This window comes from Amblyraja radiata, chromosome 1 (assembly GCF_010909765.2).
Source record: "Amblyraja radiata isolate CabotCenter1 chromosome 1, sAmbRad1.1.pri, whole genome shotgun sequence".
In the NCBI taxonomy this organism is placed as follows: Eukaryota; Metazoa; Chordata; class Chondrichthyes; order Rajiformes; family Rajidae; genus Amblyraja; species Amblyraja radiata.
This window is the reverse complement of record NC_045956.1, coordinates 150,882,823-150,897,259: the sequence shown is the minus strand read 5'-3', so window position 1 is coordinate 150,897,259 and position 14,437 is coordinate 150,882,823. Positions and strand designations below refer to the sequence as shown.

Sequence of the window (14,437 nt, the reverse complement as noted above, 5' to 3'; positions counted from 1 at the left end):
TGCTTAAGCAAAGCAAGAATTTCATTGTCCTACACAGGGACACATGACAATAAACTAACTTGAACTTGAACTTGAACTTGAATCTGCCTTCCTGTTCTTGCCGACAAAGTGGATAACCTCACATTTATCCACGTTAAACAGCATCTGCAATGCATCTGCCCACTTACCCAACCTGTCCAAATCACCCTGCATCCTCATAGCATCCTCCTCACAGTTCACACTGCCACCCAGCTTTGTGTCATCTGCAAATTTGCTAATGTTTCTTTTAATCCCTTCATCTAAATCACTAAAGTATATTGTAAATAGCTGCGGTCCCAGCACCGAGCCTTGCAGTAGCGCACTAGTCACTGCCTGCCATTCTGAAATTGACCCGTTAATCCCTACTCTTTGTTTAGTGTCTGTCAAACAATTTTCTATCCATGTCATTACCCTACCCCCAATAACCTGGGCTCTAATTTTGCCCACTAATCTCCTATGTGGGACCTTATCAAAGGCTTTCTGAAAGTCCAGGTACACTACATCCACTGGCTCTCCCTTGCCCAATTTCCTAGTTATATCCTCAAAAAATTCCAGAAGATTAGTCAAGCATAATTTGCCCTTCGTAAATCCATGCTGACTCGGACAGATCCTGTTACTGCCATCCAAATGTTCGGCTATTTTATCTTTTATAATTGACTCCAGCATCTTCCCCACCACCGATGTCAGGCTAACTGGTCTTTAATTTCTCGTTTTCTCTCTTCCCTTTCTTAAAAAGTGGGATGACATTAGCTGTTCTCCAATCCAGAGGAACTGATTCTGAATCTATAGAACATTGGAAAATTATTACCAATGCGTCCACGATTTCTAGAGCCTTTCTACATATGACAGAAAGTCTAGAGTGTTGTGGCCTTGCACCCTGCCTGAAGTGGCATGAAACTGCACTTGAGTGTGGTGGCCTTGCACCCTGCCTGAAGTGGCATGAAACTCCACATGAGTGTGGTGGCCTTGCACCTTGCCTGAAGTGACATGAAACTCCACATGAGTGTGGTGGCCTTGCACCTTGCCTGAAGTGACATGAAACTCCACATGAGTGTGGTGGCCTTGCACCTTGCCTGAAGTGACATGAAACTCTACATGAGTGTGGTGGCCTTGCGCACTTCCAGAAGTGGCATGAAACTGCACTTGAGTGTGGTGGCCTTGCACCCGCCTGAAGTGGCATGAAACTGCACTTGAGTGTGGTGGCCTTGCACATTGCCTGAAGTGGCATGAAACTGCACTTGATGGTGGTGGCCTTGCACCCTGCCTGGTGGCATTTCAAGGAATAGCAGTGAGTCAACTGCCAGCTCAACAGCCGTGAGTGAGCTGCCTGCACTGAGCCACCAGCCCAAGAATCCATTCGACCCACAATGTCCACACTAGCCCTCTAGAAACCAGTCAATTCAGCCCACAACACCCATTCTAGCACTCCACTGGCCAACAATATTGGAATTGGTGGAATATTGCGTTGGGGGACCAGCCCTCCCGTGTGAAGCTGGGACCCAATGGGTCCAACTTAGTCTAGTTAATATATATTTAAATCGTTGCGGTCCCAGCACCGAGCCTTGCGGTACCCCACTAGTTACTGCCTGCCATTCTGAAAAGGACCCGTTAATTCCTACCCTTTCTTTCCTGTTTACCAAACAATTTTCTATCCATGTCAGCACCCTACCCCCAATACCATGTGCTCTAATTTTTCCCACTAATTTCCTATGTGGGTCCTTATCAAATGCTTTCAGAAAGTCCAGGTACACTACATTCACTGGCTCTCCCATGTCCATTATCCTGGTTACATCCTCAAAAAATTACAGAAGATTAGTCAAGCATGATTTCCCCTTCGTAAATCCATGCTGACTCGGACCGATCCTGTTACTGCTATCCAAATTTCATCTTTTATAATTGATTCCAGCAACTTCCCCACCACCGATGTCAGGCTAACTGGTCTATAATTCCCTGATTTCTCTCTCCAGCCTTTCTTAAACATTAGCTATCCTCCGACTCACAGGAACTGATTCTGAATCTATAGAACATTGGTAAAATGATCATCAATGCCTCCACGATTTCTAGAGCCACTTCCTTAAGTACCCTGGGATGCAGACCATCAGGCCCTGGGGATTTATCAGCCTTTAGTCCCATCACCATTTCCTGAATTTCCTTCAGTTCTGCCGTCACCCTAGGTCCTCTGGCCACTAGTACATCTGGGAGATTGTTTGTGTCTTCCTTAAGGGTCTATCCCACTTAGGCAATTTTTGGCGACTGCCAGCGACTGTCACAGTCGTAGCAGGTTGCCAAAAAAGCGGCGACTGGTTTTAAATGACTCCAGCATCTTCCCCACCACCGATGTCAGGCTAACTCGTCTATAATTCCCTGTTTTCTCTCTGCCGCCCTTCTTAAAGAGTGGGACAACATTCACTACCCTCCAATCCACAGGAACTGATCCTTAATGTGTATAAAATCATGCGAGCAATAGATCGGGTAGTTGCACAGAGTCTCTTGCCCAGAGTAGGGGAATCGAGGAGAAGAGGATATAGGTTCAAGGTGAAGGGGAAAAGATTTAATAGGAATCTGAGGGGTAATCTTTTCACACAAAGGGTTGTGGGTGTATGGAACAAGCTGCCAGAAGAGGTAGTTGAGGCTGGGACTATCCCAACGTTTAAGAAACAGTTAAACAGGTACCTGGATAGGACAAGTTTGGAGGGATATGGACTAAGTGCAGGACAGTGGGACTATTGTAGTTGGGACATGTTGGCAGGTGTAGGCAAGTTGGGCCGAAGGGCCTGTTTCCACGCTGTATCACTCTATGACTAGTTCATGACTCTATTAACAATAGAACATAGGACAGTACAGGAACAGGCACATCCAAAGTCTTTTAAATGTCACCATTATAAATGTCTCCACCAAAGTCCCTGGCAGCGTGTTCCAGGACCTCTGTGTAAAAAAAAACTTGCCCCACGCATCTTGTTTAAATATTGCCTCTCTCACCTGAAAGCTAGTATTTGATATTTCTATCCTGGGAATAAGGTTCTTCACCAACTATGCGTCTAAGTCTGTACAACCTCACCTTGTAGCTGACACCCCTAATCTAGGCATCATTCTGATAAACATCCTCTGCACCTTTTCCAAATCCTCCGCATCTTTCCTATAATGGGTTGACCAGAACTGCATGCAATACTTCTAATGTGTCCAAACCAGTGCTATAAAGTCGTATCATGACTTTCTGATACATCTATTCAATGCTCCAGCAATGAAGGCAAGCATATCATATGTCTCATTTAACACTGTATTTACTTGTTTTACTACTGTCAAGGCATTATGGACTTGGACCTAACAAGCTACTAGTCTAAGTGGGACCCATTGCGTCCCATGTTCACAAGGGAGGGCTGGTCCCCCAACGCAATATTCCACCTCTCCACCAATCCCAATATTGGTGGCCAGTGGGGGGGGGGGGGCTTTCTGGAGTGCTAGTGTGGGTGTTCTGGGCCGAAGGGACTGGTTTCCAGAGGGTTAGTATGAACATTGTGGGCCCGAAAGGATTCTTGGGCTGGTGGCTCAGTCAGGCTTGGTGGGTTGGCAGCTCAGTCACTCAGGCCTGGTGGGGTAGGCAGATCAGTCACTCAGGACTAGCAGCTCAGAAACTGCCAGAAATTCTGCCCAAAACAGGTGAGAGACTGTGAGAGAGAAGGGGAGAGAGTGGAGAATCAATTTTAGACATTTTTCATATTTTTCTACAGATCACAGCAATGAAGGAGGAAAGTCTCTCCTGGCCTGGATGTCACAGGGAGCCAATGAAGGGAGGGAGAAAAATACTCGGCTGAGGATTAATATTCACATGATGAATACTTACTGATGGACTGAAGGGACTCCTCCTGGGCTAGTACATGCCTGATGGGCCGAAGGGACTTAAAAAAATGTTTTAAAAAGTTGAGTGAAATCTCAGTGCAAGGCACTTTTTGTGGACTTTTTTTTTGGCCTGGCACGTGCCTTTTGGGCCAAAATACTTCTCCTGGCTAATACTGGCATTTTGGGCAAAAGGGTAGACAAAAATGCTCAAGAAACTCAACGGGTGCAGCAGCATCTATGGAGCAAGGAAATGGGCAACGTTTCGGGCCAAAACCCTTTTTCAGACTGATTGGGCAAAAGGGACTGGTTTCTGGGCTAATAACAGCCTTGTGGGCCGAAAAGAGTGGTTTTAGGTAGACCAAAGGTGGGCTGGCAGTTCACTCACTCACGGCTGGTGGGCTGGCAGCTCACTCACTCATGGCTGGTGGGCTGGCAGTTCACTCTCACGGCTGGTGGGCTGGAAGTTCACTCACTCACGGCTGGTGGGCTGGAAGTTCACTCACTCACGGCTGGTGGGCTGGAAGTTCACTCACTCACGGCTGGTGGGTTGGAAGTTCACTCACTCACGGCTGTTGGGCTGGGAGTTGGCTCACGGCTGTTGGGCTGGCAGTTGATTGACACGGCTGGTGGGCTGGCAGTTGATTGACTCACGGCTATTCCTTGAAATTCCATTTCAAGCAGCGTGCAGGCCACCAAATTCATTTTCATACTATTTCAAGCAGAGTGAGGCCACCAAATGCAATGTCATACCATTTCAAGCAGAGTGCAGGCCACCGAATGCAACGTCATACCATTTTAAGCAGAGTGCATCCACCGAATGCAACGTCATACCATTTCAAGCAGAGTGCAGTCCACCGAATGCAACATCATACCATTTAAAGCAGAGTGCAGGCCAGCAAATTCTAATGCAATGTCGTACCATTTCAAGCAGAGTGCAGGCCAGCAAATTCAAATGCAATTTCATACCATTTCAAGCAGAGTGCTGGCCAGCAAATTCAAATGTAATTTCATATCATTTCAAGCAGAGTGCAGGCCAGCAAATTCAAATGTAATTCATCCCATTTCAAGCAGAGTGCTGGCCAACAAATTCAAATGCAATTTCGTACCATTTCAAGCAGAGTGCAGGCCACCAAATTCAAATGCAATTTTACTTCAGAGTCACGGGAGTGACTACGTGAAGAACCCGTCCAGCACGCATGCGCGACATAGCGTTCACGCGACGAACGGGAGTACAAGCGCTCCCGCTACAAGCCTGAAGGAACGGACCGTTAGCTAAGTACTTACCTACAGGTTAAACTCGCGACTTTGCTCCTCTTTATTGCTCCAGGGGAACTGGAGACAGCAAAGCAGCACAGAGGGAAGCGGCCCCCGTTCAACTCCAGGGAAGGAACGTTCCGTCAGAGTAGGGGGGAGAGGCGGCACCTGGACCGCACATGCTGCGGTCCACAGTCAGGGTACTGAGCCAATGCCCAGTCCGCTAACAGCTGTCTGACCAACAGCAGCGGACTGGAGGGAAATTCAAAAACCGGCCGGTAATCCCTGCATCTCCCGTCAAGGAGACTCGCCGCCCGAGAACCGCAGAAATGCCGCCCAAAAACGGCAGGCAGCCTCTAGCAGCAAAGCCAGCAACCAAACCTCAGGCTGGAGACAGACACAGAAGATGGAATCGGCACTTCAAACGAGAGCAAGCAAGTGTCTGTTCTCCAAGCCTAGAGCAAGGTCATGGAACCAAAAACTCCAGCAAGACTTGCCTCAGGAGCAGGGGCAAGTTCGCCAAGGGAGCATAACACTCCCACTCCAGTGCCTACAGCACTGGCCATCTCCCTTGTCGAGGGATCGATGGCGACCAGGGCTGGGCTGGACAAGAAGAGGGGTCACTGGCTGAACAACATCAGGAGTATGCTTGAGGTACAGGATCAGGAAGAGCTGCTGGGTGTGGCCGCTATGTGGCTCCACCACTAGCGAGATGGCTTTCAGTCTCAACTGACGGCTAGCTTACTACCTGTTCTTTTAAAAAAACCTCTCCAAGACAGGTAGTCATGAGGCGTTGGATTTCATCACGCCTCCCCTAAATTGCATTTACTCAAAGTGCCCACCGTTATTGGGGGGTACATTGAGCATAGCTTTTTAAAACCCAAATATCTTAAATTGCATTTGATACCCCTGACGTCGGCTATCATTTTCACATGCTCATTCCAGAGGGGCAGGGTAGTATGGCAAAACACCTGACCCTACTGTTCACAGATGCTCCGCAACTTCTCAGGAAGTTATAAAACCTGCCCTCAACCTAAAATTCACAGGACTGTGAGAACGCCGACCTCACAACCACAGATCCTGCTATCTGGCTAAGTTATCAAACCAAGCCTAAGAAACTGGACGAAGTATCCAAAATATTCGGCATCAAGAGGGCAGGGCCTGGAATGAGCACCACACAAAATCAGACAGCAGTACCTCCATGCGTCCACCAGTAGGCGTCTACTTAATAGTACTGGTGAAAGCTCGGGGCCTGCATGCCAACCCCCAGTAAGCTCTTTCAGGCCAGGGTCCAGAGCGGGCCCCATGGAAAATGTGCCACCCCCCACAACACCATCCCTACAGACAAGGAACCAGAAACCGAAGAAATGAACACACCACTAAACAACAGTGAAGACAGATAAGTATGGTTCTTACCATCACATAAAAGGTGAAGGGTTTGTACTAACAGGGGGGAGAAATCACACCTGGGTTGGGAACATGAAGAACTATCACACTTGGTAGTTATATACCAAAAGTATTCAAGGATATAATTTGAATTAAGAAACCCATCACTTCTCGGCCTTTTGGCTAGATCAAGTATAGTATCTGTTTTTATCAGTTTAATATCTGATACGTCCCTTATCGAGGGACCATATATTACCAGTTCAGCATGCACACCAAGGGATCTACCCTCCCACTAAAAAAGAACACGAGGGACTAGCTAACTGGAAAAGATATACTAGGGGTCATAAAGAAGCCTATATGAACCTTTGGTACCAACAGTGGTCGGGGCTGAGCAACGAACGGTCCAGCAGGTGGCAGAGGCCAGAACTCTAAATAAACTAGGTTCTATAATGACAAACCCCACTCACCCACTCCATGCCCTGAAGGTGATCAAGAGCAGCATCTTCAGTCAGAGGCTGATTGCACCAATGTGCAAAACAGAGAGATACAGGAAGTCCTGTTTACCAGCTGCTATAAGACTTTATAATGAGCATAAATAACTGCACTTTTTTTTAAATTAATTGTATTTTAACTTGTATTTTAACGTATTTTAACTTGTTATGTATGAAAGCGTGGTGTTATGTTTGTCTTGAAGCTGTCGTGGCACTGTAATTTCCTGAAAAGGATTATTAAAGGAATAATCAATCAATCAATCAACAAACCCAAGATGGTGAATGTCGCACCATTATTGATTTACAAGGGGTCATAAAAAACCTAATATGAAGCTTTGGTACCAAAAAACCCCAAAGATGGTGAATGTCGCACCATCATTGACTTTACCACTTGAGTATTTCACCAGGTTACACACTTATGGAAAATTGTAACTGCTAACCATGGATTTCCTAGGATACTTTAGGAAATCAGCTTAAAAGATGCATACTATTCAGTACCCATTCATAAAATTTTGGAGATACCTATTTACCTGGATGGGGTAACTATGGCAGTATAAATCATCGACTATGGCTAATATCAGCCAAAACTGTTTCCAGATATTCAAACCAGCCCTGACACTATTAAGGAACATATCGTCATGGCATGTCTCTATGATATTAACGACAGACAAATCCATGGGAATAGCTAATCATCAGCATTAGCTACTATACTTATTTAACCGAGCCTGTCATACTATCCAGATAGTTCTACGTTGACACATCCACAACTATTGACTATCTGGTATTCAATTAACTCTATCCACTCATCTATAACATTGCCATAAGGAGAGTCAGCATGTGACACAACCTGTAACAATAATGGTATCAATCAACCAACCATTCAACAAGTGGCTAGAGTAATTGGGAGTTAGTAGCAGCATTTCCAGCTACTTAACTTGAACCTTTCCATTAGAGCTAAGGTGCTAATGTTTTAAAACTAAATACCCATACCCAGAACATGGTGGCAAATGGACTAATCTGGAGTCGTCATCACTATAGACACGGGCGGTAAACCTAGTTGGAAATATTGAGTACGTTCTATTGGTAAGCATATTATTCTGTTGTGCACTATTTTGCATGTTCGTTTATAAATTAACAACATCACAGTGGTGGCATACACCAACCACTTGGGCAGAATAAATCGATATCATGTGACAATTTATTTAACAATTGGTAACCGTAGGTCGTCAAACATATTCGACCATCAGCAAACCTACCTACCAGGTGAGGCTAACTACTGTAAACAGACATATTAACCAAAGTATTTGCTGAATTACAAAAGCATATGGAACACCAGATATCGATTTTCCCTGTATTTCAATTGAATCCCACGTATGTCGCATGAAACCAAACTTTGAGGCAGTGGCAATGAATTCATTCCCGCTGAACTGGGGGGGGAATCTAATCTATGTTCTCCCCCCTTTTTTCCTACCTCATCAGTCAGGTACTATGGCCTCATCAGTCGGGTACTACGTACATGCCACGATAAATTAAACTACTGGGTTGCAGATTTGAAAAGACCATTACTGGGCCTGGGTTGCAGAATTGTGAAGACCACTGCTGGGCCTGGATTGTCAAAATAGCGCTATCGACACGATGATAGCATCCCATCGCATATCCACTAGGGAACATACTTGGCGAACATCAAGAAGTGGGAAGATACTATTCAAATACAGGAACTACATATTCAACTACAACAAAACCTGTACTGGAGTTCCTGGCAGGTCTTCACCACAATGAAGGATTCAGCCAGAAGTGCTCTGTCAGCCTACTTAACTCGGGCACCAGGACAACAGGCCATAGGGTACCACCCACTGGTGATCAAATCCAGAGAGGCATATTCAACTCTAATCCCCCAGACCTAGGTACACCCAAATCTGGGATGTCAGTATGGACCTGACATACCTTAGTCACCAGCCTGGTCCCTCACCCTGGAACATCCCACCCTGAAGACGGTCATGCTGATGGCCTTGTCTCAGCACAAAGAGTCCAGTTTCGGCATCTACTACGGATTGGACAATATGGTTCTACTAGGCCATGTTACATCTACCATTAGGGCTGGTCAACAGAGCAGACCAGGAACATCAGGTCTAGTCATGGAATTCTGGGCATACCCACCTGAACCACGGTTATGCGTCATGACCCACTTATTGAACTACATCGACACAATAAGTAATCCTCGAGGGAGAGAAAAAGCCTTATGGGTCAGCCACAAGAAACTTATGGTCGGGTGACGAGCCAAACTATCTCAAGTGGCTCAAGCAGGTACTGGGAGTTGCTGGGGTACATACTAACGTGTATAAATCTTACTCCACCAGGGCAGCATCAACATCAGTGACTAAGAGGATGGACGTGCCTATGGACCACATCCTGGCCACAGCGGGGTGGTCTAGGGAGTATACGTTCCAAACTTTTATAACAAGCCTCTGGCAGAACCTGTATCGTTTGCAGAAAAAGTATTAGAATCTGCAAATATATAATTTAAGCCCGGGGGAGCATTTTTGTCTTGTTATTGTTAATAACACCATTATTGTTTTACAAACAGATTCATGGTTGATTACGATAACACACTTCCTCCCTCAAATGACTTCGGCAGCGAGTGAAGTATGAACTGTTACACGGTTTGAAATCGCAGAGCTTTAAAATCTTCACGTAGTCACTCACGTGACTCCGAAGTAAAATAGTAAGATTTAACGAGAACTTACCAGTTTGAAGTTTGATCTGTAGTTTATGAGGAGTTACGATGAGGGATTACGTGCCCTCCGCTCCCACCCTCAATTATAGAGATCAAACTGGTATCTAAGCTCTCCTTTTCTTTACTATATTTATTTCAATTACTGTGTCTTTCTGTGATTCCACACCACTGCTTTGAAGTATGTCGCGCATGCGTGCTGGACGGGTTCTTCACGTAATCCCTCATCGTAACTCCTCATAAAATACAGATCAAACTTCAAACTGGTAAGTTCTCATTTAATCTTACTATTTCATACCATTTCAAGCAGTGTGCAGGCCACCAAATTCAAATGCAATTTCATACCATTTGGGCTTCATCCTCCTGCCCCCCCCCCCCCCCTCCCACCCCCCAGAAGGGTGTTTCCTTCATCATGGTGATTGACAGGTGAGAGGACCAATCAGCTGATCAAGATAATTTAAAACACTGATAACTTTTTTATTTTTCATTGATCGGAAAAATCCTCGGGGCTGCTTCAGCGGAGGAGGACTGTGAGTAAGATGGACATAAACCATAGCGATATATGGTAGCGTTTTTTCTAAAATCAATATACAGTGCAGACTGGAAGTGGTCAAGATGAAGCTTTTAGTTATTGAGATATTAAAGATTTGGATGAAGGGCCTGAAAGTAATATAACTAGATTTCCGGATGATACAAAGATTAGCAGCAGTGTATAAGGACAAGAAACAGACTGCAAGAAGCCATAGATAGGTTAAATGAATAGGCAGGAAGTCGACAAATAAAATATAGTCTGGGAAAATGTGAGGTTTTTGACTTTGGAAGAAAGAACAAAAAAAATCAGGTTAGTGCAAAGGGATCTGGGTGTGAAGGCACAGCAATTAATTAGGAAGGTTTTAGAAATAATAAACAATCTGCTGGAGAAACACAATAGGTTGAGCTGAATCTGTGGGAAGTCACTGTGGGTTATTCGAATGTTGCATTTCTTAGCAATAGACATGGAGTATAAAAGAAGGAACGTTTTAATCATTTACAGGGTGCAGGTGAGAATGCATCTGGCGTAACTTTCAAAAGGATTGCTATAATGGAAACAATGAAGGGAAAATTCATGGTAATCCCTGGCATAAAGGGGTTGATATATAAAGAGGAATAATAAGCAGGGTTGGGCCATTATGCACTGGAGTTCAGAAGACTGGAAGGTTGATCTTATGCAAAAGAATAGGGGTCTGAGCATGAATCCCCAAAGGCTGATACCCATGGAGGACGGCATCTAGAATTTTGGGCATAGTTTCATACATTTCCACTCAGAAAGCAGAGCAGAACAGCAGCGGAAGTAATTTCCAGCCAGGATGCAGAGCAGAGCAGAAAGGGCTGGGAAAGGGAGGACATGTGAGACATGTGGCAGAAATGTGAGTAAATGTCATATTGGATGCAGAGGCTGTTGGGGTGAAAGGCAAGGACCAGAGGAACTCTATCCTTGTTCTGTCTGGGGAGAGGGGTGGGGACAAGAGGATAAATGTGGGAAACAGAAGAGACATGAGTGAGAGTTCCACTCAGGATGGAGGGTGGGGAACAAAGACTAGTTTACCGAAGAAAGAGGACATCTCAGAGAGCGCACCTTGAAAAGGTCTCATCTTGGGATAGAGAAACTACTAGAAAGTGATGTCATTCTTGCAAGAGACTGAGTATATTGAAAGTATATGGAACGAGCTGCCAGAGGAGCCTGTGTCAGGCTTTTAGTTTAGTTTAGTTTAGAGATACAATGTGGAAGCAGGCCCTTCGGACCATCGAGTCCACACCGACCAGTGATCCCCATACATTAACACTATCTATACACACCAAGGAAAATTTACATTTAGAGCAAGCCAATTACAAACCTGTACCTCTTTTGAATGTGGGAGGAAACCGAAGATTTCAGAGAAAACCCACATAGGTCATGGTGAGAATGTACACCACTCAGTCCGTTACAGACTACGAACCCGTGGTCCGGATCGAGCCAGGACCCGGGGCCTCTGGTCCTTGTAAGGCAGCAACCTCCACCGTCTGCATCCACCGTGATGCCCTTTCCTCGCAGTCCTTTTCTTAAATATAGGTATACATTTAGAATGTGGCTTTGGGCAGGATCAGGCTAAAATATATTTCTAGGGACACTCCTATTTGCACAATAACTGGGACCCTCAAATCGTCCCAATACTCATGAGATCAACTTAAGGAAACATCAAGATTTTCTATGCTAACTGATCTCGACAGAACACAGCAGTAATGTCTAGTGGTGGCTATTCTATTACTTTTTTTTCTGTTACTACTTTGTTGTGTAATCTCCTCTACTCTCTTAATCCATGGTGAGATTATCATTTCACTCTTGATAGGCTGCACTACGGTACATTGGCTTTTATTGGCATGTTTAATTCCCTTTTATTATTCAGCAGCAAAATAAAATGGAGTCAGCAAATTTCTAATGGGTTCTTAACTGAAGCTTCACAGAAAGCTTATATCTGCACATTACAAGTACTTCAAGGCCTGAACACCTGAAATATAACATATTTTACAGGTTCTTGGGTCATCCTCCCGGACCAAGGCCCTTCTCCCCAAATTGCTCAGTTTGGCCAGACGGCCACCTCTATGAAGAGTCCTGGTAGTTCCAAAGTTCTTCCATTTAAGAAGACGAGGCCACTTCGCTCTTCGGGACCTGCAATGCTGCAGTAATTGGTTTATACCCTGCCCCAGATCTGTGTCTCAACATAATCCTGTCTCGGAGGTCTGCGGACAATTCCTTCGTCTTCATGGCTGGGTTTTTGCTCTGACATGCACTTCTACTTCTTCTTCTTGTAGGATTCCGGCAGTGTAGACGCTGCTAAGCGTATTACTGCCCTCCACAGGTCAAAGTTTGAACTAAATCCTTACAGTCCTGTAACTTGCAGGAATTGAAGAACAGCCCTGGATATCAGTTGATGTTTCTCACTGTGTCCAAACAAAGATGAAACAGAAAAAGCCTCAACTCCAAGTCCTGTCAGCCTAACAAACAATACTTCTCTTTCTACCCTGTACTTTTTACATTCTAGGAAAACATGCTTAACTGTCTCATTACTCCCACATTCACACAAGCCAGAAACATGTTTCCCTACAATGCACAAATAGTAATTTAACCCACAGTGTCCCAACCTCAATCTACACAGTTTAACTGAGTCCCTACGGGACAAAGATGTACAGAAACATATTTTCCTAACTTCAGATTGTATAGAAAAGTAGTGTCTACCCCTGACTTCCATTTCCCATCCTCTCTGCCATTCTTTTGTTAAGCCCTCTTTAATTATTTCTCTCAGTTCCACTCTCCCCAATAATACATGGATATCTATTTCTCTTCTTAAACTCTCCTTTGCTATGAGGTCCACCTGCTCATTCCCCCTCACCCCAGCATGCCCGGGAACCCAGCAAAAAGTGATGTTACACGCAAACCCAATTCTAGAAAACACACTCATGATTTCATTTAGAATGTCAGGACGAGCTTTAGATTTCCCTACTCTTAAAGTTTCAAGAGCAGCTGCAGAATCAGAACAGATAATGACTTCACTAAAACTGGCTTCCTCAATCTCTGACATGCACTGTCAACTGTGGGACCTTATATAGACAGGTGTGTGCCTTTCCAAATCAAGTCCAATCAATTTAATTTACCACTGGTGGGTTCCAATCAAGTTGTATAAACATCTCAAGGATAATCAATGGACACAGGATGTACCTAAGCTCAATTTTGAGTGTCATAGCAAAGGGTCTGAATACTTATGTAAATGTGATGTTTTAGTTATTTCTTTTTTATTATTTTGCAAAAATTTCTAAACAACTGTGTTCACTTTTTTATTATGGGGTATTGTGTGTAGATTGATGATTTAAAAAAAAGAATTTAATCCATTTTAGAATAAGGCTGTAACGTAACAAAATGTGGAAAAAGTGAAGGGGCCTGAATACTTTTTGAATGCACTTTAAGCATGGATGAGTCTCACCCAGTCACTCCCTCATCTCCTCTCTTGCATCAGGCAAGAGTTACAGCAGTGTGAAAATGCGCACCTTCAGACTCAGAGACAATTTCTTCCCAGCTGTTATCAGGCAATTGAACCATCCTATCAACAACTCGAGAGCGGTCCTGAGCTACTATCTACCTCATTGGAGGCCCTTGGTCTAACTTTAATCGGACCTTACTGGACATTATCTGGCATTAAATGTTATTCCCTTTACCATGTATCTGCACACTGTGGGTTTCTTCATTGTAATCATGTATAGTCTTTCTGCTGACTGGTTAGCACACAACAAAAGCTTTTCACTGTACCTTGGTACACATGACAATAAACTAAACTAATGAACTAACTACAAGCATGATGCTCAGTGTATTTGCCAGCTCAATCAACTATTGCCTCCTGATTATACTTGAAGTCTAGGATATAAGCCAAGCATTCTCTTGGATGCTGCATCACACAACAAAAAGTAGGAAATATCGAGACTGCAATTCATTTACTGGGCAAACTTAATTAAAAGAGGGCCTCAAGATAGAAAACTAATGTTGTCTCACTAAAACAGGAGTTAATCATGATGCTGTGGGTCTGGAGTGTCTCACAGCACAGATTGGATGTCTCCATCATCAAGGGTATGTGTAAACCTTCTAAAGGTCTTTGTAGTTATTGGAACTCAATCATCTGGGCCCCAGGTCAATTGTTGCCAGCATATCAATGTT

The 14,437-nt window shown here is 44.4% G+C and overlaps 1 pseudogene; it reads left to right on the top strand.

Annotated features, from left to right (window-relative positions):
- Positions 1 to 6,658: 6,658 nt before the first annotated feature.
- LOC116983248 lies at positions 6,659 to 6,785 on the top strand (annotated as a pseudogene).
- Positions 6,786 to 14,437: the final 7,652 nt, after the last annotated feature.